Source organism: Mauremys reevesii, linkage group 20 (genome assembly GCF_016161935.1).
Source record: "Mauremys reevesii isolate NIE-2019 linkage group 20, ASM1616193v1, whole genome shotgun sequence".
Taxonomy (NCBI): domain Eukaryota; kingdom Metazoa; phylum Chordata; order Testudines; family Geoemydidae; genus Mauremys; species Mauremys reevesii.
Window position 1 is genome coordinate 6,677,804 of NC_052642.1, and position 27,741 is coordinate 6,705,544.

The window sequence follows — 27,741 nt, forward strand, 5'->3', positions numbered from 1 at the left end:
ATTTGTGGATATCCAGAAGAATTCCTGCCTAACTCCCCAGGAGTTATGCCAATGCCTCCCGACCCGCAGTACAAGCAGGGGGGTTGAAGGAGCGAGGACAGCTCCCGAGGGAAAGGCAGGGAGCCTTTGGGAAGTAATGGAACTGGAGCAGCCCCCAAGCCCCGCAGCCCTTAAAGGCAGAGGCTTAGAAGAACAGAGTAATAGGGACAGCAGGGATGTGGAGAGACAGAGACATGGGAAACCAGAACTGAGTTTGCCTGGCTGGTGCTGCCTTATTTTATTGCTCCGATCCTCATGGTATGGTTCCTCCCCAGAGGGCCAGATCCGAGCAACTTCCTTGGGGAGGGGGGTGTCTCTTCTCTAGGGGCAGAAGGGAGACAGGAGATATCACCCGTTTCTACCCCTGCTTACACTCCAGTCAATGGGAAGTTGTAGACATGTTATCAGAGAACGGCCACCTATATATTAAAAAATAGGGAACCAAAACCAGGTGTATCATTAAAGTGACGCCACCTCCACTCACCGTGCAGAAATCAGAGGGTATGTCAGTGTCTGCCCCTTTGCACAATTATTGCTTGAAAACTGGACTCTCATCAAATGCTATTGGCACCTCAGTCCATATAGGATGTGGGGCAATAGGAAACAAATATGGGATGTCCCTTAAAGCACAGGTGGGTGGTCACCCTACAGGCAAGGGAGATGAGGATCGTACCCTACATTTTTTATTATACTGCTTTACGGTAGAATAGATCTATGTCTCCCTCAGGAGTTTTTCACGGACGGATCTGCACCAGTGTAAATGCATGGGCACGAAGCAAAGCTTGTGCCATGGTGACTTAAAGCAGGGCTCGTTTATCCTGCATTATTGGCAAGGCAGCACTGCTTACCACTCCAAAGCTAGGCATCCAAATTGCATCCGACGAAGTAGGTATTCACCCATGAAAGCTCATGCTCCAATACGTCTGTTAGCCTATAAGGTGCCACAGGACTCTTTGCTGCTTTTACAGATCCAGACCAACACGGCTGCCCCTCTGATACAAATTGTTTGAGGTGCCAGGGCTAGCACTAACCCCTCTGATATCACTGATACCCAGCAGCGTGGGGCAGGGGGGCCAGATCATCCCTGTCACCATCCCCACCCTGAAGCTGTCCCAGCTAGCAGGGAATGGGTGGCCAGGCTGGAATGGCAGCTCCCTCCCTTGGCTTCCACTGCAGCTCCCAGAGGTCTGAGGGGCCATCTTTGAGAGAGGCAGGGCAGCCTTCCCTCACACCCAGCCACACAATGACCAGTGGGGAGTGGGCAGCCAGGCCAGAGCTTCGCTGGTGTGGCAGCTGCTGGCAGTGCGGGGTCCCTTAGAGAGGCAGATACCCATGAAACTATCCTGGATGGTGGAGACGGGCAGGACTGCAACAAGAATTAGGCATCCTAGGTAGCTGCCTCTAAGGCCTACCCTGCGAGGTTCACCCACCACACACACAAGCCCCACGTCAAGGTCAAGCAGCTCAGTGACATAACTAAGGCCAACACGTGTGGAAGAAGCGAGCTCCTCTACTTCCCCAAGCCATGGCCTTCTGCAAAACCCTGCGCATTAGGCCACAGACTTTCCCCTGCTTTCGTCCTCTCATTCACCCCATGGCAACGTTTCCCCTCATCGCTCGGTCCAGGAGAGGGAGGGAGCTGAAGTGACAATTCCTACAGGCCAAAACCTGCCAGCCGGCATGCCACACAGAGAACGGGAAACAACATCAAGCCAAGTTCCAACAACTCCGAGAGAACAGGCTTCAAAAACATCCAGGATGAGAGAGATTTCAAAACTCTCCCCGAAACACAGACCCGGCAAATTCCTTTCATCAGCATGGGGCTGACAGGCTTTAAAAGGCCCTTTTATAAAAGTGAAGCCTCACTGAGAGGTCTGAGGGAATGGAGAAGAGAATTATTAATAACACTTTGCACTTCCAGAGCCCCCTTTCATGCAAGGCATCCCAAAGCGCTCCACAAAAACGAAAGCATCGAGGCATAGAAGGGGCCTGCGTTTTTGGAGCCGGAGCATGAGGGAGACCGTCAAGAGGCGACTTGTCCTGTCATTGGGGCTGTAGCCACCCGGCCGCGCTTTACTCGGACAGTCCGGTTTTTGGCTTCTGTGTCTGGGTGACATTTAGGGTTATCAGGTGCCTGGCTCTCAACCGGAAAGTCTGGTTGAAAAGGTGACCTGGCAACCCCAAATGGTGCCCGAACCAAAAGTCCGGTTACTACAGGGTAGGGGGAGGTGCTGGGTCATTAACTTGCACCAGCCCCTGCTCAGCCAGGCCCACCTCCTACCTGCAGGCAGGCTCCTTGAGACAATCCAGCGAGCAATGGGGGTCAGGGGGAGAGGAGCAAGCAATGAGGGCGGGACCTTGGAGGGGGGCGGGAACAGGCAGAGAAGGGGGCAAGGCCTTGGAGAAGGAGTGGAGCCTCAGGGGAAGAGGCGGAGAAGGGGCAGGGTCTTGGGTGTCCAGTTACCAGCAATTAGAAAGGTGGCAACCCTACTCTAGCCTAAGGGTACATCCACACTACCCGCCGGATCGGCGGGTAGCAATCGATCTATCAGGGATCGAGTTATCACGTCTTCTCTAGACGCAATAAATCGATCCCCGAACGCGCTCCTGTTGACGAGAGGCAGAAGCAGAGTCGACGGGGGAGCCGCGGCCGTCGATCCCGCGCCGTGAGGATGGGAGGTAAGTTGAAATAAGATACGTCGACTTCAGCTACGCTATTCCTGTAGCTGAAGTTGCGTATCTTACATCGACAACCCCCCCGCCCAGTGTAGACCAAGCCTATGACTTGGGAAACCCAGGTACAATCCCCTGCTCCACCACAGACTTCCTCTGTGACCTGGGCAAGTCACTTAACTTCGTTGTGCCCCCGTTTCCCATCCGTAAAGACAGGGATAACAGCACTGCCCTCCTCACAGGAGTGTTGTGAGATAAATACATTACTGTAGTATCTGAGCACCTCACAATCTTTAATGGGGGCCCTATAAAAACCTCATATCCTCTATAATTACAAACACAGGAGAAAGATATGACAGTAGAAGGCGCTTTAATCTAGCAGACAAAGGTCTAACAAGCTGTTTTTGCCGCCCCAAGCAGCGCGCCGAATTGCCGCCGCGGACGGCGGGGGCAGTCCGTGTGCCGTTAGGGCGGCACGCGCGTTTCCACGGCGGCGGCAATTCGGCGGCAGCTTCTGTCTTCAGCCGGAAGACAGAAGCTGCGCTGCCGCGGACAGCTGAACATAGAAGCTGCCGCCGAATTGCCGCCGCCGCGGAAACGCACATGCCACCCTAACGGTGCACGGACTGCCCCCGCCGTCCGCGGCGGCAATTCGGCGCGGTGCTTGGGGGCAAAAACACATGGACTGCCACCACTTGCAGATTGCCGCCCCAAGCACCTGCTTGGAATGCTGGTGCCTGGAGCCGGCCCTGCTAACAAGATCCAGGGGTTGGGAGTTGAAGTCAGCACAGTTCAAAATGAAAATACGATGTAATTTTTTTTTTAACCCTCAGGGTGATTAACTATTGGAACAGCTTCCCGAGAGAGGTAAATTCTCCATTGCTTGGCATCTTTAAATCTAGATGGGACATCTTTATCAACAATACACCACTCTAGCTCAGCCACAAGGTGTGGGCTCGGTACAGGAATTGTGGGAGGAAGTTCTCTAGAGTGTTGTTATTCAGGAGGGAAAATGATCACAACACTATCTTCTGGCCTTAAAAATCTATTAATTCTGTCTGACCATGGGATGTAGAGCAACAGCTGTGAAGTATTGGTGGCCCTGGATTTATTGCAACAGTCTCAGAACCAACCGGCAGAGATGTAGCAGCAGGCAGGGGCAGCGAGTTGTATGGGCCTGTGGTGCCCGGGCTCCAGCAATATTCAGGGCCTGGGGGCCCGGCTCCACCAATGTTTGGAGCTGAGTCTCTCCCCCGGCCCCACCTGCCGTCTCCCCCACCCCAATGTCCCCAGCCCCACTTGCTGTCACCGCGTGCCTGCCCCAGGCCCAGAGCGTGTCCCTACCTCTCCCCAGCAGCTCCCCTCTGACTCCGCTCTGCTGGCTCCCGCCAGGCATCAACTGCCGCCTCTGCCCTAGCCCTGAGCCCCCTCCCAAACTCCTCATCCCCAGCCACACCCCACAGCCCTCACCAGTGCACCCCCTCCTTCCACACCCCTTCCCAGCCCCAAACTGCCTCCCAGAGCCTGCACCCCAGCCCTCCACATTCTGTCACAGAGCCTGCACCCCTCACCCCCTCCTGCACCTCCACTCCCTGCTCCAGCCTGGAGTCTGCACCCAGCACCCAAACTCCATCCCAGAGCCTGCACCCCCAAACCCCCTTCCCCGCCCAAACTTCCTCCCAGAGCCCAACCTCTCACCCCTTTTGCACTCAAACCCCCTCCCAGAGCCTGCACCCCAATCTCCTGCCCCAGCCCAGGGCCTGCACCCCAGACCTTCTCTCCCCACCCAAACTCCCTCCCAGAGCTTTAGGCAGGTGGGGGGGGGGTGGAGTTTGGGTGGGCAGATTCTGGGCACCACCAACATTTCTACAAACCTGCCACCCCTGGCAGCAGGATGGAGTCCCCCAAACACAGAACATTAGCCAAATAAAGCCATAATCTCAGAAGGGAATTCCTGTTTGAGAAGAAAAAGGGATTGCTGGGGACAGGTAGAGCTGAAATCCAGCTTTTGCTATTGCAAAGCCAGTGTCAGCTGCCTGTAGTAATGTTATAAAAATCTCTCCTGATAAGCTCTGATGTGGTCCTATGTACACCAGGGATGCATGTCAGCAAAGACAAATGACAAGAACAGAAAGTCTATTTCAGCTACCGACCTTAAGAAGAAATGAAATTAATGCCGTCAGCAAAAATGGAGAGAGTGAGAGCATGCGTAACATCAGGGGTCAAGAAGGAGCAAGGAATAGTTACAAATTCAGCAAGATTCACTGAACCAAAGAACTAAATGAGGGTAGAACTAAGGCAAAGCTAACATACAGTGATCCACTATTGACAGATTCTCAGCTTGAGAGACCACCGGGCATAGTCATCATGGCACCTAGTCCACAAATTTTGTACGAAAGAAAAAATAAGAAACAGAAACAAAACAAAACCATCTCCTAAGCAATTAGCTAACAATGCGATTTAGGAAGACCCCGCTCAAAAGTGGTGAGTGCCATTTATATAGTGCTTTTCCTTCTGACAGATCCTGAAATTATTTACAAACTGCTCTGTACACATTGGATTCATTTCACCCAGCACAGAGGTGCAGCCAGCTTTGGATTGGACCATGCGAGCTCTTTAACAGTGCATAAAATTACACAACAGTTTAGAACGGGAAGTGTAGAAGAACATTGCCTCCAAGTGAAACTGCAAAGGTGAGAAAATTTACGAATTGGAATTACACAAATCAGAATTTGCCCAGGATGCTACATCTCTCACAGAAAGCGCCACTGGATCTTTAATGACCACAAGTGGACAAGACTTCTGGTTCTGGAGGTACCCTTCCTCTGCATAAGGCATATAGCCACATTATTCCTTTACCACCATGCTGTGGGGTTGGTTCAGTACCAGTTCAGAGAAGAACAATCAGTATCACTCCCCGCAGTAACTGTTTTCCTTGGAGTTCAGCTCCATCTGGCACGCAAGAGCTAACAAATCACACCGGCCGCAGTGTGGTGGCTGCAGCACGACGAAGGATACCCAACCATCACAGTTTGGATGCGATTGCAATGTTTTATTCAAATAATGCAGCTCCCAACCCCCAGCTAGGGCATGGCTGACAAATAAGGATCCACAAAGCTGTGAGACCTCAGCCACTGGCAAGAGAAGACTGATACAAATCAGAATTCAAGGGATCCATCCTTGAGATAACAAGTCACCCATCAGCTCCCTGAATGTTACGAGAAGAGTCCTTTGGATTGCAAGGCAGGCACCAGCTAGTCAGTGCAATAGTCACAGTGCAGTAGTGTAACACTGTAGAGTTTATGTACTCTACAAACATTTCACATCTGCTCAGAGAGGAGGAAAGATCCCAGAACACTCACCACTATGCAGCACATCTCCAGTCTGCAAAATCCTTGCCTGTGCCACAACCGGCAGAGATCAAGCCCAGCTTGCTACAAAGGTGACATGCCTGGTTTCTGTGGCAAGGCAAGTGCTGCCCTCTAGGATCTACCAGGTGGAGGCACTTTGCTGGCAGCTTCCGAGAGAGTCGTGTTGTAACCCTCCTTGGCTGCACCCAGACAGTTGCTGAAGATGTACATGGGGTTTGGAAGAATACAATTCATTCCCAGAGACACAGTCCTGCCTGGTGAGCTGGGAGCAGTTCCAGCAGCTCATGTAGCAGACGGAACCAACACACTCTCTACCCAGCAGAGGGTAAGCACGGACGCCCACCAGCGGTGTCTAACCTTTCACACCCAAGGGCCTAACATTATTTCAAAGAGGTCAAGGGGCCACAATCAATACTTTGGGGTAGGTTCTCTGGCTCACTCTGCTCCATCTCCACCACTGAGGCCAGTGCGAAGGGAGCAGACATCATGCACAGATCCCTGCTCGGGATTCCTCCAGTGTAGTTAGAGTCCCCGGTGGGAGCAGAGCCTGAGCATTTGCCCCTTTGCTTCCCTCCTTGCCACCCATGGAGCAGGGAGGGTGTCGGGGTGCAAAAGGTGTGTTGAGGTAGCTGCTGGTGCATGCTGTGCTCTGGCTACCCCCAGGTGGCGTTCGGTATCTTGGGAGCCAGAACCAGCTGGCTCGAGTTACAGCAGTCCCCAGTGTGGGATCAGAGAATCGGGGAGCCGCAACTGGCTATAGGTTCTCAGCTTCTGCTCCTTCCGTTCCCTGGGTGGCTGGGCGGGGAGGGGAACAGTCCTTTGTTAGCATCCCACAGCCCAGCAGGCAGGGCTGGCTCTGGCTTTTTTGACACCCCAAGCAAAAAAAAACTAAAAAAAAACCAGGGGGCAGGGAGGCCGGAGCAGCGAACCAAACAAACAAACAAACAAAACAGGGTGCAAACTTTTGGTTCCACTTACTTGGCGGCTCGTGGCTGCCTCCCCCGGTTGCACTGGCGAGCCTCTGGGCGGGCAGCGGCTGCACTCTGGCTAGCGGGACCCCCTGCACTGCAGACATGCCCCGGGCAGCAGAGTGCACGCCCCCTGGCTAGTGGGGAGGAGGGAGTGGGGGAGAGAGAGAGAGAAGGGGGGTGGCCAGGGCTTCCTTCAGCCAGGGCACTCGCCACTCAGCCCCTGCCGCCGTGCCGCCTGCCGGGAGGGCTCTGCGCCGCTCCCGCCTGCAGGTGAATTGAAAGTCGTCGGTTGGCGGGGAGGGAAGGACGTGGGCTGCCAGGCTTGCTGCAGACCTGGCACCGGCTGGGGCAGGCGGAGCGCGCAGCCCGCTCCCAGCAGGGCGCTCCCCTCCTCCACGCCGCTGCCCCCTAGAGTGGCGCACTGAAAGTCGTCGGTGAAACAAAAGAAAAAACAAATAAACAAACAAAAAAAACCCACCAGGGCGCAGGACAGCCGGAGCAGCGAACCAAAAAAAAGGCGGCCATGCCGCCCTAGGATTGGCCGGAATGCCGCCCCTTAGAATCTGGCGCCCCAAACACGAGCTTGCTCGGCTGGTGCCTGGAGCCAGCCCTGCCCGCAGGGAAGCAGGCAATTGGGCAGCCGGAGCGACCCTCCTCTATCCGCTGCAATGCAGGAGGTGGCCAGCAGGGGTGGTGTTCAGCAGCTGCAGCAGGGAAGGGACCCTGCTCAGCATGCTCCCAGAGCTGCAGGAAGTAACGCTCCTACCTTCGCCCCATAGCAATGGGTCTCAAACAGCCCCCTCCAAAGGCCACAATTTAGAGCCTCAAGGGCCAAAAGCGGCTGCAGCTTGGATACCCCTGATGTACACGGGCTGCCCCCCATCTGGCAGGGGACTCCCACAGCCAGCGCAGTCGTGAGAAGGGGCACAAAAGAAAGAGGCAGAACAAGAGGAACAGAAATGGCCCAGTCCCAAGAGCACCTCCCACCTCCACCCCCTCACGTCTCAGCTACAGTGCAGAAGCAGCGAGGGAGAGCCAAGCTGGCAGCCGGGTCTCCATGGTTCTTAATGCTGTAGAAAGAAACTCACTGCCTTTTTATTATTAAGCAGCGATCTGGTCCCTTCGCAGCACACAGAGCAACTAGTGTTAGCAGCAGAGAGCTGTGTCAGAGCCACCTTTTGTCTCAGCATTCGAACTAAGAACCGCGTTGGTCTCTCGGACCAGCCTGAGCTTTGTGAGTTTTCCCATCCCTGGCGTTCTACAGGCCTGTCAGCTTCCCGACCTGAGAGACTGGCCTGGGGAACTGCAGTGCTGCTGAGGTATCCGAGCGGAACTATCAACCCTGCTCCGCCAGAACATACGGCATGCAAATCTCAACGGCAAAGGAAGAGCGGGTGCTCAGGCGGGAGGGATTTAATTATATCAGTGGTACCCCTGCTCTGCGGGAGCCTGGCTGGGAGGCTGGGGGGAGGAGCGCCCCAAGTTTGCACCGTCAGGGTGGAAGTGCCAGAAGAACAGCCTCTTCTGGTATTTCAGGCCTTACGCTTTGTACTGTAGTCACACCAACAAGCCCCAGCCACGGACAGGATCCATGCTGCCAGGTGCTGTTCAGACACAGACCAAAACGAGGATTCCTGCCCCAAAGAGCTCACAATCGAAATATAAAGACAAGAGACAACGGAAGGGTATGTGAAAAGGAGCACAAGGAAACAATGAGAGATTATTGGTCAGCATGACAGGCACCAATCTCAGGGCTGTCACCCTTTTTGTAGGCAGGATGGCAGAGGAGAGTTTAAGGAGGGATTTGAAGGAGAACAGTGAGGCAGGACTTGATACTGATCCCAGACTGATGATGAATAAATGAATTCTTTGTATTGCAGTAGCACCCAGAGGGCCCCCCCCTACCATGTTCAGCCAGTTGTGCTGGGCATTGCTACAAACACTTAGTGGCTAAGGACAAGGTACAATTCCCAGCTGACGGAGACATACCTGCACTAGCTCTGATTGAGCTACCCTGCTACAAAATAGAAAGGCAGCATCGCAGTGCGAGCAGTAGAAGGGGCTAGGCTCCCCCAAGTATATACCTGGGTCTCAGATGAGATCATACGCAGGGCGGCTAGCCCCTCCTCCCACTCCTACCACTGCATCTACACTTGTAGCCCTCTAGCTCAATCAGGGCTAGCACAGGTCTGTCTCCTCGAGTTGGAAATCACATCTCCAGCTCCATGTGCAGACTGACCCCATGAGAGGCATTCCCTACCCTCAGAGAATTCACAATCTAACGAGACTAGACAAAGGCTAAGAGAAAGAGAGGACTCTTATCCCCACTTTAGGGAAACTGAGGCATGGAGAGACAAAGCAAATTGCCCAAGGACACGCAAGGACTGTGTGGCAAAGCTGGGAACTGAACCCAACTCTCTCGAGTCCCAGTACAGTGCCTTAGCCATGACTTGAGCTCCTAGGCTCCATGATAATAACCATCCAAATTTTCCTGGGACAAGTTCCACTGCCCCTATTTCCCTTCTCCACCCACTGTGGTGGGAACAGAGGAGCCTGGCCGTTTGTTTAATGAAGATCTATAGGATATAAATAGGCAGAGCCAGATTGGATGTCTGTTTCCTCTCCCGTCCAAGTCAATCTTCGTGCCCCTGTCATACAGTCTGTCCCACTGAAATATTCATTGAGGAACATTTTGCCCTCCAATTTAATGGTCAAGCTACCTTCCCCGAACCAATCACCTGCTAAATGCAGGCTTTGACTCACTGCCCAGACTCACTAAAGGGCCCTGCTGTCATTTGGAGCTTAGAAAACATTTGTCCAGAGAGAAAAGGCTTCTCAGTTCTTATCCGGTGCCCTATTAGGAATTCTTCCAGCTGTAGAGTAAGCAAGTTTAGCTTTTAGAACAGATGCCCCCAAACCACTGAACAGCCTCCCCACTCCAAGCGAGAGGAAGGAGATCAAAACCAGAGTGTACTGCTCGCCTCTTAATGAAGGTCTCCCTCCCCGCAGCCGCGTCTCCAAATGGACTTCGGCACTTGCAGAAGCGAGACTCGCTGTCTGGCCTTCAGCAAAAGGCAGACCACAGAGTCAAGCGCAGCAAGGTTTCAGCTTGCTCTTCCATTAGGTGAATGGCAGCTCCATAGAGGAGGGAAGGAAAATTGCAGTCATGTGAATGAATCATTAATAAAAATATTATAAATCCAGCTTTGGAAAGGCTTTCTTGGTAAGTTCCTTGATTTAGAACAGTGCCTGAGTGCATCCTGTTCTATCAAGGTTATGCAGCCAGAGACCTCACAGCTAAGATCACTGGGCCAGATCCTGCTGTCAGTTACACGAGTTTTAATCCAGAGCAACTCCAGTGAATATCTCTAAGAGCAGACTGTGGCCCCACATGTGACTGTTTGAGATAAGGAGGCCCCCAGTGCTGCTGATCGGGTGGAAGCAGCAAAGGAAGGGGTTTAAGAGGAGGGCTATCAAAAATGCCAGGAGATTTGGGCACCAAATCCCTTATGAGTAATAAATAACAACCCTATTTCTTATCTAGCGGCCAAAGCACTACACAATCTTTAGTGTATTTTTCCTCCCAACACCCCTGTGAGATAGGGCAACAGTATTATCCCCCCAGGGATGGGCAACTGAGGCACAGAGGGACTAAGTGACTTGCTAAATGACTTATGGCGGCCTTGAAACATCTCAGGCTAAAACTTGAGATGCTCGTCTGCTCAGCATCTGAAGGCAATGGGACCAAGAACTGCAGCGTGGGTCTGGAAAGAGATGTGCTGGTCGAATGCCTCCTTGCTGCAGAGCATCTGAGTGCCAATGAGCTGGAGACATGAGGCCAGCAAACTTGAGCAGGAGAAAGGAAAGTGGGGATGTTGCAAAACCTCATGCTTCCTATGGGTGGTGAATATTCAAATTGCTGCTTACCTCTGTGGCCCCCCATCAGGATAATATCTGAGCGCCTCACAAGCTTTAGTGTATTTATCCTCTCAACACCCCTGGGAGGCAGGGCAGTGCCAGATGCTGTGCCTCTGACAAGTTAAGACGAAGTGACTTACCCAAGATCAGCACAGGAAGCCACATTCACAACTCTGTAGAACATTTCACTACTCACCACCTCCCCCACCCCAGCACACACGCCGGCCCAGCAGAAACTCCCCAGCTCTGGGCCCTGAATTGTTTGAGGCAGAAGTAAGCAATGCTGCACCCAGTGGAAAATGGCGTTCTGGCTCGATTCAAGCCTTGATATGAGAGGATTCTCCATCTGTGGAGATCAAGGTGGAAGATGGGCAAATAAGAATTTCCATTGATATAATTCTTTCCACCTATGGGTCTCAAAGCCCTTTACGAATGCAGGTCAGTGCCACTCTATGCCTTTAGAAATAGGGAAACCGAGGCACAGAGAGGTGAAGGGACTTGCACAATTAGAATCCTGGGCTCCACATTCCAGCCTTGCATAGTTAGTGGCACGTGTCTTTTCTATTACACTCTAGGTGAACGCTTTTGAATTTCACTGATTGTCCGAGATGGGTTCATAGAGCACTGAAAGAACATCTGTTAAGCTCATGATAAGAAAAACTTTGAAGCATGGCAGAAGCCTACTGTTCCCAGAACCTCATAGAGAGGGAGGATCTTCTAATTCTAGATCATGAGAACAGCTAATCTTGCATCTGTCCCCATAAATAACAGGTGTATTGTCCATCACAACAAGCCTTGTAATCACAACTTTAAAGAGAAGTGTGTGAAGACGAGAGATCAGCCAAAAGCTGTTGGGTGAACTCCAGACACCTCTGCCTTGGTGACCTGCCACTCAACACAGACATTTTAAAATTATGCAACTCACAGAAATGCAGCTCCCTTCCTCGCCTACTAGTATTTCTGGGAGTAATGTTAATCGTGATGAACTACTCCCTCCCCTCCCCCTGCCCACACAGAACAAAGAGCCAGTGCAAATCACATCCACTCCATGTGGTGCTTTGTCCTCAGACACGTACAGGGGTTGATGAGCCTTGGCTAACAGAGGTAGGTCTTTTAGCTCAGGCCATAGCAGCTGATGCTTTCAGAGCCAGAGGTCCCATGTTCTATCCCCACCTACACGGTTAAGCAGTGGCCCCCTGCACAGGCAGACTGGACACTCAGGTTGGCAGAGCACGTCAGTCCCTGCCTCTCTCCCTAGTGAGGGGTCATTTGAGAAGAGAAGGACAAACATCTAAGCCATCCAAACAGGCAAGCTGATGGCCTCCTACTAGGGTGACCAGATGTCCCGATTTTATAGGGACAGTCCCGAATTTTTGGGTCTTTTTCTTATATAGGCTCCTATTACCCCCACCCCATCCTGATTTTTCACACTTGCTGTCTGGTCACCCTACCTCCTACCTTTGAGTGAAGCTGCTGTGTCTGCCGCCTGACGCAACCTCCAGTGCCCAGCAGCAAGGGAGCGTTAACTTGACACCTAGGGGGTTATCCCAGGGACAGGAGAGCTCAGGAAAGGTTGCCTTAATGCAAGTCGGCTGCATGAGGAAGATGCACTAATGGCCAGAACCAGCATGGCGTGTCCATGAAGCCTGCAGGTGTCCCATACTGGGAATCCTTTAGGTGATGTCCCCCGCCGGAACAATCACAAGCTAGCTGTGCTGGGCTGCTTGAGAATTTGGAGTGGTGCCATGGTGGTCATGGTCAGCACCTCCACCAGGGGGCATGCAGCATGCATTACAATAGCATGCACAGAAAGGGCACAGACCTTGTTCTCGAGGCATTTTTAGCGCGCAGAACACCTACTACATGATGAAAAATGAATGAAATGCCTCACCAGCCCAGACAGAGGACTGAGACTGGCTGCGTGCATTACTCTGCTATTGCTGCTATTCATCTTCACCTTGACACTTTGAACAGTTCAGCCACAGTCTCATCTCTTCCATCACCCCCCCCCCTCCTACTCCTCCCCTTCCTCCCCCTTCCTTCTCTCTCCCACCACCCCCCCCACCTGCCCTCCTGGGGCAGCCTCTCTCCCCTCCTTCCTCTCTCCCCCTCCCCTGAGGCCAAGCCTTGCAAGATACTCCCCGATCACAGCAGCACTCACGTACCCTGTGGCTGATGTGAGTTTGAGCAGGACCGTAGAGTCCTCGGGGCAGGGACCATGTCGGGTTATTTGTTTCTAAGGTTCTAATCATACTGCTGGCCCTTGGCAAATAGAGTCAAAGGACAAGCACCGCAGTATGTGATGGACAGAATTTCACTATACGAGGCAGGTGTTTCTGAATGATTAGGTTGTGAAGGAAACCCATTTCCCACTGCAGGTACGACATGCCTGATGGATCAGTGTGCATGAAAGAAGAGGTCCCGCATTGCTGCTCAAGATGAAGGAGCAGCAATACTGCCTATCAGTGGGATGTGGCATTCAGATCTCCAAGACATCACAGTTTCAGGTCGCCAAAGCCTCTAAAGGCCTTCAGAGACCGAACAGTCAAAGTAAAGTTCATATGGGAGCTTTTAAAATAAAGAGGACTGCTAGTTAGGAGGGATTTTTGGCAAAATATGATCTCATCCTTCCCCTTACACAGAATGCTTTGCTTATGCATCTAGGTGCAGCAACAACTCTAAACAAGCAGTTATCCAAAGTTTCACAATGAGGCCCAATTAGGCATCCACTGAAGTCAACTATTTCACTGATTTCATTGCTGCAAAATCAAGCATTTGGGGCCCACTCCTGCAGAGAAGCTGCACAGTTCAGTAGGTAGGAAGATCTGCGTTGTTCCAAGCTCTGCTGCTGACTTGAATAAGAGTTCTGTGTTGCTCAAAAGCGTTTCTCTCGCATCAGCAGAAGTTGGCCCAATAAAAGATATTCCCTCACCCATCTTGTCTCACTAATTTGTGGCGTGTACTTGGAAAAGTCACTTCCCTTCTCTGAGCCTCCATTTCCTCTCCCACTTTTTGGCTGGCTGGTCCGTTTAGAGTGTAAGCCTTTGAGGGCCAGGAACATCTCTCACTATGTGAATGTACAGTGCCTGGCACAGTGGGGCCCTGATCTCTGTTGAGGCCCCTGGACAATATTGGAATACAAACAATAATAATAAACCCACCATGCATGAAGCTTTCATTGCTTGTAGTCAATAGCACTTCCATCAATTTCCACCGTATGTGCTCCAGGCTTACTGTCAGGACATGGGACAGTCTCTTAGCAAAACCTGATGTTTTATATGTTCTTGTCACTACTAATAGGAAGTGGAAATTTTCATCTCACAGGGCTTTTCCTTCCAAAAGTTCATCCCAGTGACATTTCTGTTTTGTGTTTTACTCCCCGTGCTAACAGCTGTTTGAGAAGAAAACCAGTGAATACACAAGATCTGTAGACTTGTCGGATTATGGTGTAACAGATCAGGAAAAGAGAATAAAGAGCAACACATGGAATTCCTTCCTGTATGCACAGAACTGAGTCCACAGTCAGCCAGTATGCAATTATCTGGACAACTATACAAGCAACCTAAAGGAGTCCAATGATTTTTAGCTTGCAGCATGGGGTATCAGGGGGTTTGAACCTACGACCCTCAGCTTGGCACCTTCTATGTGCTTTGTAGTTTGGGATCAGAAGTGAAAACTATTTCATAGATTCAGATTACAAAGCCAGAAGGAACCACTGTGATGATCTTGTCTGACCTTCTCTATAACACAGGCCATAGGAGTTCCCCGAATTAATTCTGGTTCGAACTATAGCAGATCTTTTATTGTCTACTTCATTATGGTGGGAGTGGGGAATCCAAAGTTGTTTTTTTTAAACCCTGCTGTTCCATTGTCACACATAATAAACATGGGATTTAGGCTGTTGGGGTACAAGTACATGGGTTTGTGTTAATTTTTTAAATTGCAGATGTCACTGCAATTCCCAGCTTGCATCATTAACATTATCTGCAGGCAGATCTGAGACAAACTGCTGTCTAACAACTGGGGAAATTCAATTCTAGGCAGCATGTTAGCAATAAATGTAGAAATCCCAGCTAATTACTTAAGTGGTGTATTAAGCAAAACACCTTGCAGAAATTCCGCTGATCTCCAATAACCTCCCCAAATAGATCCCTTGTTAAAGTGATTTCTATAATCCCTGGTTATGGCTTTAACCTCAAATGCTCCCCTCCTACTCTGTCTCACTAGGCAGCACCATGTTATACAATACATTCAATGTACAACAATGCAAGATATTCAGAGAGGGACTTCCAGCTAAGACAGCCTAGCCCAGCTCCTGCTGGCTCAGCCGGGACAGATTCCCATTTGGCCCACACAGTAACATTTCTTACTTCCAACAGCAAGGACCCTACTTAGAGTCTTGGCTGCAGGTTACGTGCAAGATGGGAGACACAGATCGTGGTGGGGTAGACTCGCTGGTAAGCACTGTTCCCAGGATTTTGAGGCAGACAGAAGTGAAATGATGGAGGGGCCTCTATCTTAACAAGGCTCCAACAATCCCCCCCATACTCGTAACCCAAGCTCGTGGGATCTTTTAGATCAAGCAGCTAGAGCAAGAAAATGCTTAGGCTTGGACTTTGCTCACACTGTGGCCTGCCTCGCCTCACTTTCATTTCAGGAGGGACTGGAAGGCTGAGCAGGTTTGTCTCCAGGTCACCAGATCAAGTGCAGCCTGGTTGCTACCGTCAAGCAGACGGTACTGGCGGCTGTTCAGCGGGCTGTGTGAAGCGAGTGTACTGGACTCAGTCCAGCCATAGGTGTCTTTGGCCCACGAGCTATGATTACATTGACACTCTCAGGACAGAGGCCACAAATTGAAGGAAGCATGGAGACAGAACCTCCCCTTCATGGAACACGTGCTCTCTACAGGGGAGAGGGGACTATCCTCAAGTTTCTCAGCTGTTTGGCCTGCAGTGCATAAGAGAAGATTGCAAGAAGGTTTGCTAGGGCCTCTGCCCAGCAGTGGAGGAAGACTCCTCCCTGCCCTAAATTCTAGACACTGGAGAGACTAAGAAACAAAGTTCAAGCCCATGCTTGTCTATGCCCTTCCTGTGCAACCCTGTTGTCTTCCCTGAGATCCAGTTGACTGCACAGTTGAGCACAAGTCTCTGCTTGAGTGGAGTAAGTGCAGTTCACCCTCATCACGTCTGTCAACAAATCTGCAGACAAACAATCAATATACAGGAGAGAGAGATGAGCCCAGCAAGGAGACACTGGTCCCACCTCCTCCCATAAAGGCCAGAAAGCCATTCACGCCATCCCAGGAAGTATCCCTTTCACTTAGCCCTCCACGGCTGCCATTTTCCTCCAGTACAGAAGGGCTGGCTGGAGTGTTCCTTTGGAGCTCAAAAGTCACGCTTCTAGATTGAAGGAGTTTTACAGAGGATATTTTACAGCGTTTTACAGATCTACAGGTACAACACAAGTGAAATGCAGCCACCTCTGGAGTGGACAGCCGCAACCTACTAGCTCACAGCATGCTGCACAGTAGTTAGGAGGAGGAAAAGGGAGAAGCCAAGAACTCTGGGTAGACTCCTACTCTCCCCATCAGTGCCAAGGTCAAGTATAAAGCAGAGGCCCCTACCTATCTTATAATGCACCCAGAGTAATTAGAAGTCCTTGGTTTTTAAGTTCTTATCTGGCAGACACCAAATAAATCTCCTGGAACACATTAAAAAAAGATGAAAGGTTTAACTGATCCCGCTGGGATTTGAACCTGTGGTTCTAGGGAGTCTAAGAATTTCATACCGGACACAGATGCCACTAAACCTTCCCCTCTAAGCTAATCCTACTGACCTTCCACTTTTCATAATTCTGGAAGTGAGAGGCAAAACACCCAGCCATCCAGAGCTGGACCCTATCACCAGAGCTATCATTCCTACCATTTCACTTCTATTCCCAGTTTTCATGTAGACTACGTTTTATTGGAGCAACGGTATCTGAAATACAACCTTTGGCCCGAAACATTAAGGAGCAGAGGGCAGCTAGAAAGTACAGCAAACAGCTAGAGATGCAGCTGGTACACCCAGGCTGCAGAGACTGCATACATCTTCAGGAACTGGTACTTGATGGACAGTTCCCAGGTGGCAAGAGACAGAATGGTGGTAGCAGAGGTGTCTGTGTGCAGGCCTCTTTCAACTTAACTTCTGTCCACCTCATTTTCTTCACATAAGCGAAAACAAAACTCTGATCTCAGTTTCTCTCTCAGAGCTCAACTCACACGGTTTGACCAGCAGCTAGCTCCTGATGATACTGATTAGCATTGGACCCCAACTAACTAAAGCAGAGACCAGAGCCACAATTTGGACCATCGGAGAAGAAACTATGTGCATCAAAAGTCTGACATCCCCACCCCCCATTACACATGAACGTAGATCCTGTATCTACCCAGCATATGAATGAGGCAAAAATGGGGATATGAATAAGTAGCTCCCAGTTCTAGACATATGTATTAACCAAACAGATGGGAGGGGACTGCTGATAGAATCAGCATGGGCACATGACCTTTGTCCATCACTACAATGGAGATGACCCACCACTGAAGCCAGCACAGTCTCTGTGCCATTCCCCAGGCAAAAAAACAGATGGAACGGGTCAAGGAACACAGAGGACTCCAGTTGGTACCAACTTCCTCAATAACCTGACCCAAAAAGGAAGCATTAGACAGGATGCTATCTGGGAAGTATAGGTCGGCATCAAAAAATGGTTGATGGCAACTGTTTGATACAGGAGGGACCCCAGAGAGCAAGGAATGGCAGGAAATTGGGGTTGTCTTAGCAGAGGGGAGCAGATGAGACACACACACAGACATACAGAAGACCCCTAGAGATGAGGTGATGAGGCCAAAAAAGGAGGGAGAGCAGAAAGAAGACAAGTTGAGGGAGCTGTAACATAAAAATCACCACAATTCCAAACCTAGAGAGAAATCTTGAACATGAGCAACTAGAGAGAGGGAGGGCAACACATTTTAAAACAAAAGCCACGGTGTGTTATCTCAAAACACATTGTCACAGCATATTAAGCAGCAAAGGGAATGAGCATCAGCTCCAAAGGCAGTTATTACAGGACTGACCACACTGTCACTAAATAAATAAATAAATAGTTTTAATTAGCTATCTGAGACAGAGAGTGAAGTAAAGGGGAAAACCCGAGGAGAAAAGCAGCCCTTAAAATACAGTACAAATTAGCAGACACACAAATGCATTGGTTTCCAATTAATAGTGAGATATGCCAGACGTCCTACAGGAAAGGATTAAGTGACTTAAATAAAAGTAAGTTATTTAACTGACATATTTGGGTGTGAGGCAGTGTTATATATAAAAAAACATGAATGCTACTGAGCAACATGCAGGAATATTCACTACATAAAGATGTGGACGACTTTGCAAAGCTCTTAATTAAATTCAGGGGATACTGAAGCATCAGCTCAGCTTCTCTTATGATTAGTGAGAGTGCCATTTGTGCAAAGACAAGAAACTATACATCCCTGAACGCACCAAAGGAGAGGGGCTCGGATTTTCAGGAGAATGACATAGGAGCACATGACCCACTGATTTTCAATGGGACTGGTTCTCCTACGTCATTCAGATGCTTTTGAATACTCTACTTAAGGAACATAAGGAGCTGTGACATGTACTGGAACAAACATTCACTTTTTGTGGATAAGACAAAGGTTGCTATATGCAAGGATTTTGAGCAGTAATGGAGAGGCTAGTTTAGAGGAGTTTGGAATGATCTTAATTATCAGCTCCTAAAGTTCATACATCCTCCCATAACATGGTCTTAATAAGGATACATTGCAAATCTCTAAAGCATGGATCTATTGTATTCTAGTCCAATTTGTGACAAAACAGCATCAACAGAAACTAGAGATAAACAGAGCTGTCACAAAGTCCCCATGCTGCCCAAAGACATGGGTCTGATTCTTTCACTTACACAATGCAAATCAGGAGCAATTTCCCTAAAATCAGTTATACCAGTGCAAAATCAGGATAAGAAAGAGAAGGATCAGGCCCATTGCCTGCAAGGGGAGTTGCAAGTGCTCCGTACCTCTCAGGATCAGGCCCACAGAAGGGAAAACAACTTGCTAAAAGGGAAATGCATATCTCTCCAAAGAAGAGAGCTCTGTGAGCAATAGGGAAACCCATGAGGCCCTAGAAAGTCATATTTAAAGGATAAACATGTTTTTTGTATATTAATTAACACACACAGACGACACCTTGAACATGCAATGTGCGCAGCACTCATTCACTTCCCTGGTAAGCGGAGATGCCCTGCTCCTTGCAAGCTCAGGCCCTAAGTGAGGAAAGAGAAATGCTGCCAACCTTTTTTATTTACCAATAATAAGTCTGTCAAGCAATCACATAAGTTACACGTCTCTCCATGTCCTACTTGCCCAAAAATTCATACCTGTTGTCTGATGTCCCCCAGCATGGACTTTGAGACCCCAGACAGCTCTGAAGACCACTCAAAGTTCAGGCCCCATGCCTTTAGGTGATCAAATATTTAAACAAAACAAATCTACCTACATACAATGCCACAGTTGCATCATTACATACCTAGTTTAGAGTTGGGGGGGAGGGAAGAGAGAGAGAGACAGTAGCTAGAGATGTTGAATTTCTAACAAGCAAGAAGGACAGCCGTCCATCCACAGCTTTCAAGACAGACAGCAGAATCAACCTAGGAGTCTGCTGCTGTATGGTTTATCCTTGCTCTATAACCCTTTCCTCCACTTAAAAAAAGCCAGCTGGACACCTGAGCATAACCTCCAGCAGGATCCCAGGAGGGGAGTCCTTGTCATTTGTCTCAGGAGGGCCCCGACATCAATCATCTGCTAAACTGTAACCTCAATCAATCATGCAATAGGTTAAAGGGCTGGAGGGGGGAGGGAGGTCAGTGGGACACTGCTATACAGGACCAGGATGTCCCCTCCCTCAGCCCTGCTCAGTTCTAAACGCGCAGACCCGAAGCAATGCAAGTGTGGCCCCCAACAGAAACCTTTCATTAAATAACCAACAGGGATCCATTTACAGGAACAATCCTTCCCAACTGCTTCAGCAAATGTTCACTGCCCCAGAGCCACGAGGGTTTCGGAGTAGCCCCCCCACCGCCCCCCGTCCCTTTGGGTCCCTGGAATAACAAGGGGGCTCCATGACCGGGAGAAGGCGAGGTGGGCAGTAATTTGCAAGGAGCTGGAGGGATCCCCCCTGCTGATTATTTGCTGGGGGAAAGGAACGACAGCGCAGCAAGGGGAAGGGGGCTCCGTTCTCCCCCCTCGAAGCAGCGGATGCCCCCGCAGACTCGCCTCACCCCCCCGGGTCCAAATCCTAGCAACGGCACCGTGCGAGCCCGGCGGAGAGAGGCGGCTGCTGCTGCGGCTGGCGGCTCCATTGCAAGCCCCGGCCGGCGGGGCGGGAGATGCACTTACTGGGCTCGGAGGCTCATTGCACGGGAGCGGGGCTGGTGCCTTCTCCTGGGCGCTGGCGGCTGCGGGGGAGCCCACGGGCGGGCCCGGCTCCTGTCTCTCCTGGCGGAGACAGATGCCAAGGAGCCCCTGCGCACCGCAACTGGAGCGCGGCGGCCAACCCAGCCCGGCCCGGCCCCCTGCTCCGCCCACTGCCCGGCAGGGTTTAAAGGGCCCCGCCGCGGAGCGTCCAACGCTGGGGAGGTTGGGCCGGTCCCACCTCGCAGCCAGGCGGGTCTCCCGGCGGAGGGGGCCGCTCCCAGCAGGACCCCGAACAGAGGGGGCGCCTGGGGCGGGAGCGGTGAGCGAGAGCCCCCCCCGCCCGGCTGAGGAGGGGGCGCTGCAGGGCGCCCGGAGCGGGAGCGGCGCGCGAGGTCTCCCGCTGAGGGGTGGGGAGCTGCGAGGCGCCCGGGGCGGGAGCGGCGCGCGAGGCCCCCCCGATCCCGCCAAATAGGGGCTGGACACACTGACGCTGGCAGGTAGCGAAGAAGCCCCTTGTGTTGCTCTCAAGCCTCTTTCTCCCCAGTCATGTAGCTGATCCAGGTGCTGTGTTTAATCCGCCTTCAAGAGGGAGCCGCTCCCCGCACTTCTTGGCGGGATGAGGGGGACCGGGCCAGAGAAGGGAGCACTCGCCACTGGCTGCTGCCCCCTCAGAAGGCTCGGGGCTGACACCTGGAGTTTGGTTGTGACCTACAACTGGCTGCCCACCAGGCTTGGAGACCCACTCCTCTGCCTGTGTACCCAGAGAACACCTCAGCCTTGCCAGTTCCTTCTCTGCACGAAACAGCCAATGTTTCCAGTACTTACTGATTGATCTTTATGATGAGTCCATGACCATCAAAGAAACCAGATCTACCTCTCCTGGTTACCAAGAGGTGGGCAAAACACTGCAGCTACATGAAGGGGGGAGTGTATTTATTTATGCAATGACCAGTGACATCTCTAGGTCAACGTGTTTTGTGGGGCCCTTGTAATTCACATTACTGCTCTAGCTCCATTTTTATGTAGCCCCTCCAAAATACTTGTCCTCACTACACCCCTGTTAGGTCCCCATTTTGCAGATGAGGAACAGAGAGGTTAAGGCCCAGACCCTCAAATGTACTTAGGCACCTAACTCCCATTGGTAAGCTGGGTCTCAGTGACCATATAGGAAGGTTGGGGGGTCAGTTCCTGGCTCTGCCAGGAGTCTCAGTTCAGTGCCCTGACCACTAGCCCATCCTTCCTTTCTGCTCATGGGCTGCTCAGTCACGGAGACTAGCTGTGTCAATAAAGCTTATTCCTGAGAATAAGGGTTTATGGGGCAAGACCTCACGTTGGTAAAGCACCTTTCAGCTGAGGGTGATTGTTACATAAGAGAGAAGAGGCGGATCAGGTAATATTTCATTGGACCAACTTGTGTTGGTGAAAGAGCTACACAGGGATCTTGTTCAGGTCTAGGTTCACCCACCTTGTGTCGCTAATATCCTTGGACCAACAGGGCTACAACAACACTTTTACATGAGAGGCATTCAAGGTGATATTTTATGGAGAGTGTGGGGCTTTCAGTTAAAGTCAAATGGTATTAAGTAAAGGTTGATGACTACAGGGAATCTAAGTTAAGTGGTTATTTGTCATTTTTGTGCTCGAGAGTAGCTAGACTCAGAAGGGAATTTTCCATTCATTGTTTCCCCATTCTTCCGTCACCAACCAACACTGACATGGTGATGTACTTTTCTCTCCAAAACATAGTCATCGTTTAGGCCCAGATTCACAAGGTATTTTGGCTCCTAGCTTCCAATGAAGGCAATGGAAGTTAGGAATCAAAATAACTATCTGTGTGAATCTGGGCCATAGCTCTTATGCTTTATAGCAATGTACAAACTAACTCACTGAGCTTCACAACACTCCTCTGAGGTGAAGAAATATCCTCATTCTACAGATAGAGAAACTCAGGCACCAAGAAGCAAAATGATTCACCCCAGGCCACACATTCAATTACTGGAATTAGAGTTTAGGAATTCCTTTAATCTATACTTCCTCTGCAAACTATGCTGCTTGCACCAAACAATCCAAGACACAAGGGACCTATATCCTGATTCAGGTCCTACAGGACATTGTAACCCTGAGTCACCTGTAATGTGTATAAACTGAAGATCTTTTTTAAATTCTCTTGCAGACTGGAGGCATGGCGGGGTGATTATGATGTTTGAATCTTGCTATTCACCTGCCCCTATGTTCCATCATTTGTCTTTAGCCTTCATCCCTTTTGCCATTAATTACTATTACTGTCATAGCCAGAATTAATATATTTGAATGTGCAAATAAAGAATAATGCCCTGATCCTGCAATGAGATGTGTGCACAGAGACCATTGCAGCTGCAAGAAACCCCATTGGACTCAGTGGGGTTCTGTACCTTTCATTGCAAACACTGAAGTCTATGTTCATTAATACCAAGTATTCTCACCAAAAGGCCTGTTACCAGGTCAGTGTATGATATGCCAAGCACTTCTGCATAGCAGATAAGTTAGCAGAGCACATGTCTGAAGGGCATCGTTATCCCCTTAAGGGCAGCCAGCTGTGTACCCAGGTGTGCAATCAGGGGTGCTGGGAAGAGAGCAGAGCACCTTCAGGTTTTAGCTTCTCTGAACTGACCATGGCAGAGTTAATTGTGTTTTATTGGAAATAACAGCTTGTGTTGAGCTTGGAAAAGGATCTTCTGGGATTTGTTGTTTTCTGCATCTCTAAAGTAGGAGCAGTTCCCCAGGAGAGGTTTTTGGGGAGGGCACCCTGTGCCCCTTCTGCAGCTCACCACTTGTAAGGTGAAAGGGACATCTTTGCTTCATGGAGTCTACTGGTGGATAATACTAATCCTTGAAGAGCCAAAGGAATTTGACTTTACATAGGCACCCTCAGGTATGTAGCATGAGCCACCTGTAGCTGAGCCATAAAATGACTGGGAAGTGATCTGCTGCCCCTTGTAAAGCCTTCTAGATCCTGTTTCTGGTTGGAGATTGCTTTTTAAACAGGGAGCTGAGGTTATCACAGGGTCCATAGAGCTAAAGTTGTTGCCTGTGCTTGCTGTGTTGTGAGTCATTTGGTTTCTCTCTTATAACTGTGTATAAGCTTCTCTCTGCAGCAACTAGAAAATACTTAGTCCTGCCATGAGTGCAGGGAACTGGACTAGATGACCTCTCAAGGTCCCTTCCAGTCCTATGATTCTGTAACTCCAAGATCAGCCCTGTATTTTTGTTTCACAGGTTTTTAATGTCTTGTTTCAGGGGGGGGGGGGGGATAAGAAAACTGCTTCAATTTCTGCCCTTCAGGAGCTGAAATCCTCTTGGAAGATGAGGACCAAAACTTTGAAAAGTGTCCACTGCCTTTTGGATGTTCAACTTGAGCCTTCTTGGTGCTGATTTTCAGAGGTGTGGAAGATCCATAGCTCCACCCAAAGTTAATGGGAACTGGGCATACTCTGCACCTCTGAAAAGGGGCTGGGTGTCCAGAACTTCTGAAAAGTTTTGGCCTAGGCTTCTTATTTTCTCAGCCCCATTTAGGCACCAAAAGTGCCTGATGGGGAAAACACACAAATGCAAGAAATACAAACACTACAACCTGTGTGCTCCTTAATGTCTTTGCCCTGCCATTAGGGGATTATATACTGCTATGCTGCAGTGTGAGAATAACTGGCTAGCTGCTGCCTGTGTGTGGTTTGTGACTAGTATTGAGAACTGCACAGCTGGGGAACAGGACATAAATTAGGGACATCAAAAGGGCCAGATCTGTGTAAATCAGCTCCATTGACTTCAGTGGCATTATGCTGATCAAAAAAATGGAGCTATGCTGATCGTCACTGGCTGAAGGGCTGTCCCAACATGTGCCCCTCCCCCGTGCCCTCTCCATGTGACTATAGCGTGAAGGGAAAGCTCAGCAGTAGCATGTCTTTATTGCTCATGAATGAAGCTAAGTTTTTGTCCTGGATATTTTTAGTAAAAGTCAATGGGAGCCCATGACCTGTCCCTGACAAAAGGGGTAGGCAGGTTCAGCAACCACTGCTACTGGGGCTCCCAGGTCCCCCACCGCTGCAGCGTGTGGAAGCTGTGGGGTCTCCCTGCCCATGCGGCTGGGCTGCCCCTCGCTCCTGAGGCAGCTGGAAGCTGCAGGGGCTGCCGGCCGTGGCTGGGCAGCTGCGGGGTCCCCCCTACCAAGGTGGGAGATGGGAGCTGCAAGGGTGGGGCTGGCTTGGAGCTTCAGCCCCACGGCAGAAAATGCCACAGAGGTCAATGGAAGTCGTGGCTTCAGTCCACTTCAGGGCAGTAATACTTTCCTCGCAGGAGTGTTTTGATGCCTAATTAATGTTTTTCAGGAGAATGGACATACACGCCTGAAAGTGTTTGTTGCAAAATCAGGCTACTTTAGAGTAAGCACAATGTCTGTGGCATTTAATTCTGGCCCCTTTGCTTGGGCCATTGACTGCCTCTCCCAAAAAAGCATCTTCCCCCATTCATGTACATTTAAAAGAAAATATTAGACAATCAATAGCCTCTTAGTCTGAGATTTCATTACGGGTTTCATTGCACTTGGTATTTATTGCCTTGGGAGTGCTGGGGTCTGCAACATGTGGTGGTGACCCACAGTGCTGATAGCTGTAAGGAGATAATACTCCAGATCCATTGTTCACACAGGAGATCAACTGGCACTAAACAAAGGTTTGACAAGTTATCACTGGTGTAGCTAGCCTCATGTTCCATCCTGCAGGGGGAGATTTCAGCACCAAATTAATACCCGTCCTGATAACCAGAGCAGTGGTATCTCTGAAAGGTCATGCAGGGTGAGCACTGCCTAGCCTTCTCCTACACCGGGGTTCTGAGTCTGGGGTATCACAAACCAGTATCAAAGGGTCATGACTGTAGCAATCTGCATGGAACTTGGAGGGAAGAGTTTGGAGGGGGCACCAGGAAGCTAGTCTGTGTGCACACGGCTGGAATATTACCTTCAGTGATAGCACTGCTTAACAAAGAGCCGGTTTAGTTTTAGAAATGTGGAGTCCTCAGCCCCTGCTACATGAAACAATGACCACTCTGCTCTTCTCATATTGCTAAGTGGGATTGAGGTGGGGGGATCCCAGCTAGAAGTGAAAGGGGCTTCAGGGATGGATAGTGCAGGATCAAACCCTACCTGTTTGCACACTGCTGTGGAAAGAATCTCCCTTCATCTGGATGACTGCACAGAGGTCAGGGATGCGTCTTGTGTTCTAAGCCATCCTCATTTTGGGCTGTCCCAATTTTCACATGTACACTAAGCCCACGTGTCATCTTTACAGTACCCTAGATATGTCACAATGTGGATTAATTGAAATTCTGGTCATGGTGAATATATTTGTGCCACTCTAGGCCCACTCACTGAGGGCCTGATCCCAAGTCATGGCGGCCACTGAAAGTCCTGCTGGTACCATTCTTAACCTCATGCTCGCTCTTTTGTCTCTCTCCAGGAATTGTGAATTGCTTTTTGGCTCCAGAGGCTGCTCTCCGGGAAGGTGTCAGGGTGTAAGTGTGTGATCTGGTAAGTGGCTTTCAATAAGGCTAGTTAAACACTACAAAACTAAGACACAGAGCCCTGTTGATAACTGCAAGGGCCTTTCTCTTCCTGGCCACGAATCCCACTGGTTTGGGGATTAATATGGAGGAGTTTTTGAGGCCTGAGATTACTGATCATCAGGAGATGTGTCCGCTGATAACAGGTGACCATGAGGCTTTGCTGAAGGGCTGGCAGATCAAAATTACATTGACAATGGGAGTGACATGGCTTTATGGAAATGCGTATACTTTAAAAGTTGCTTCACTGAAACGTTTGGATTGAGAGGCAGGGTGGTCTAGTGGATAGGCCACTGGACTGGGACTCAGGAGCCCTGGATTGTACTCTTGGCTCTGCCACTGTTTTGTTGTGTGATTCTGGGCAAGTCACTTCCCTTTGTTTACCCTTTTTGTCTTTCCATTTTGATTGTAAACTCTTCAGGAGAGGCATGCAAACTTTGTGGACACTGTGGTGCCTGCCCCATCTTGATTGGGGCCTTTTAAGTTCTAGGCGCTACTGCAATACAAACAATAATGAGCTATTGACTCTAGGTTATACTGGCTTCGATTTGTGCACCTGTTTAGGTTTCTAGATTGGAGCAGCTGTCATTCTCAGCTGTTCTGGTAAGTTTGTTTCGTTTGGTGTTTAGAGGGGTTTATATACATATGTTGCTTCTCATAGTTCCACCAGCTTTTCACTGTGCTTTCTACGTCATTTTGTGGAGTCTGTTAAAGAAAAGTTTATTAGGATCCAGTTATATATAGTGACCACACATCAGCTGAGCACAATGGGCTGATTCCCATGAAGCCTTTTTCACCCTCTGTAGGGCAGGTGTCCATTCACATTCTCGGGTGCGTAGGAGAAAGGGGAAGTCCACAGAGGGATGCTGTATTTTGGTTTAAATGCTGCTTCTCATGCTGGTAATAATCACGTGCAACTGTAGAGAGGAAGCATGGCCTTGTGGTTAAGGCATGGGACTGGGACAGACTTCCTGCATGACCTTGGGCATGTCCCTTCATCACTGTGTCTCAGCTCCTCCTCTGTACAGCGGGGATCAGCATCCTTCCTTTCTCACACCCTTTTTCTGTCTTGCCTATTTCGACTGTAAGCCCTTCAGGGCAGGGACTGTCTTATTCTATGTTTAGTGCCTATTGCAACCAAACTTGGTTGCGGTCTCTAGCTGCTGCTGTAATATAAATGATAACCTTACTCTTTCAGATCCCTCCCTAAAGCCTCTACTAGAACTGGTCAAACAATTTCCATCCAAGAGTTGTTGACAGAAAATGGTTATTTTGTTGACGTGGAAACTTCCAGGGGAAATGTCCTGTTTTTGTCAATCAATACATAAAATCAATATTTTGACAAACAATTTTTTTTATGCTTGGAATTTGCTGTAGGGGTGGGGTCGGGGAGAACTAATTTCCTGCTCAGCTCTACTAGCTATGTTTGGCTGGCCTTCCTAGGCTGACTTCTAGTCTTGTGGTTTTGGGTGGTAGTTGGGTTTTTTTACTCCTGCTTTCGCTTCCTCAGCTTAGAACAAGATTTTTTTTATAAAGCAACTGACAACCTACCTCTTGACCTTCCCCCTCTGGTGGTGCTTGCTGTACTAGATCTAACTTTAATAGTAACCCCTGATAGGCAAAATGTCTTTTTTTTACTATTTGGTAAAGTGCCATACATCCCTCTGGTGCTGTATTTAAAAACACAAAACAAACA

The 27,741-nt window shown here is 49.9% G+C and overlaps 1 protein-coding gene and 1 long non-coding RNA gene across 2 annotated transcripts in view; one reads left to right on the forward strand and one right to left on the reverse strand.

The window, feature by feature from the left end:
* The window catches only part of SH2B2 (SH2B adaptor protein 2), a 69,801-nt gene extending 49,245 nt beyond the window's left edge, over nucleotides 1-20,556 (reverse strand). The window contains exon 1 of the mRNA XM_039508273.1: nucleotides 20,439-20,556. The gene's annotated coding sequence lies outside the window, so the exon portion shown is untranslated. The remainder of the gene's footprint in view (nucleotides 1-20,438) is intronic.
* Nucleotides 20,557-23,040: 2,484 nt separating this feature from the next.
* On the forward strand, nucleotides 23,041-27,394 carry LOC120387521. Its single transcript, XR_005590215.1, has 4 exons — nucleotides 23,041-23,367; nucleotides 25,943-26,013; nucleotides 26,610-26,648; nucleotides 27,244-27,394. It is a non-coding gene; the product is annotated as an uncharacterized LOC120387521 (long non-coding RNA).
* The last annotated feature ends 347 nt before the right edge of the window (nucleotides 27,395-27,741 follow it).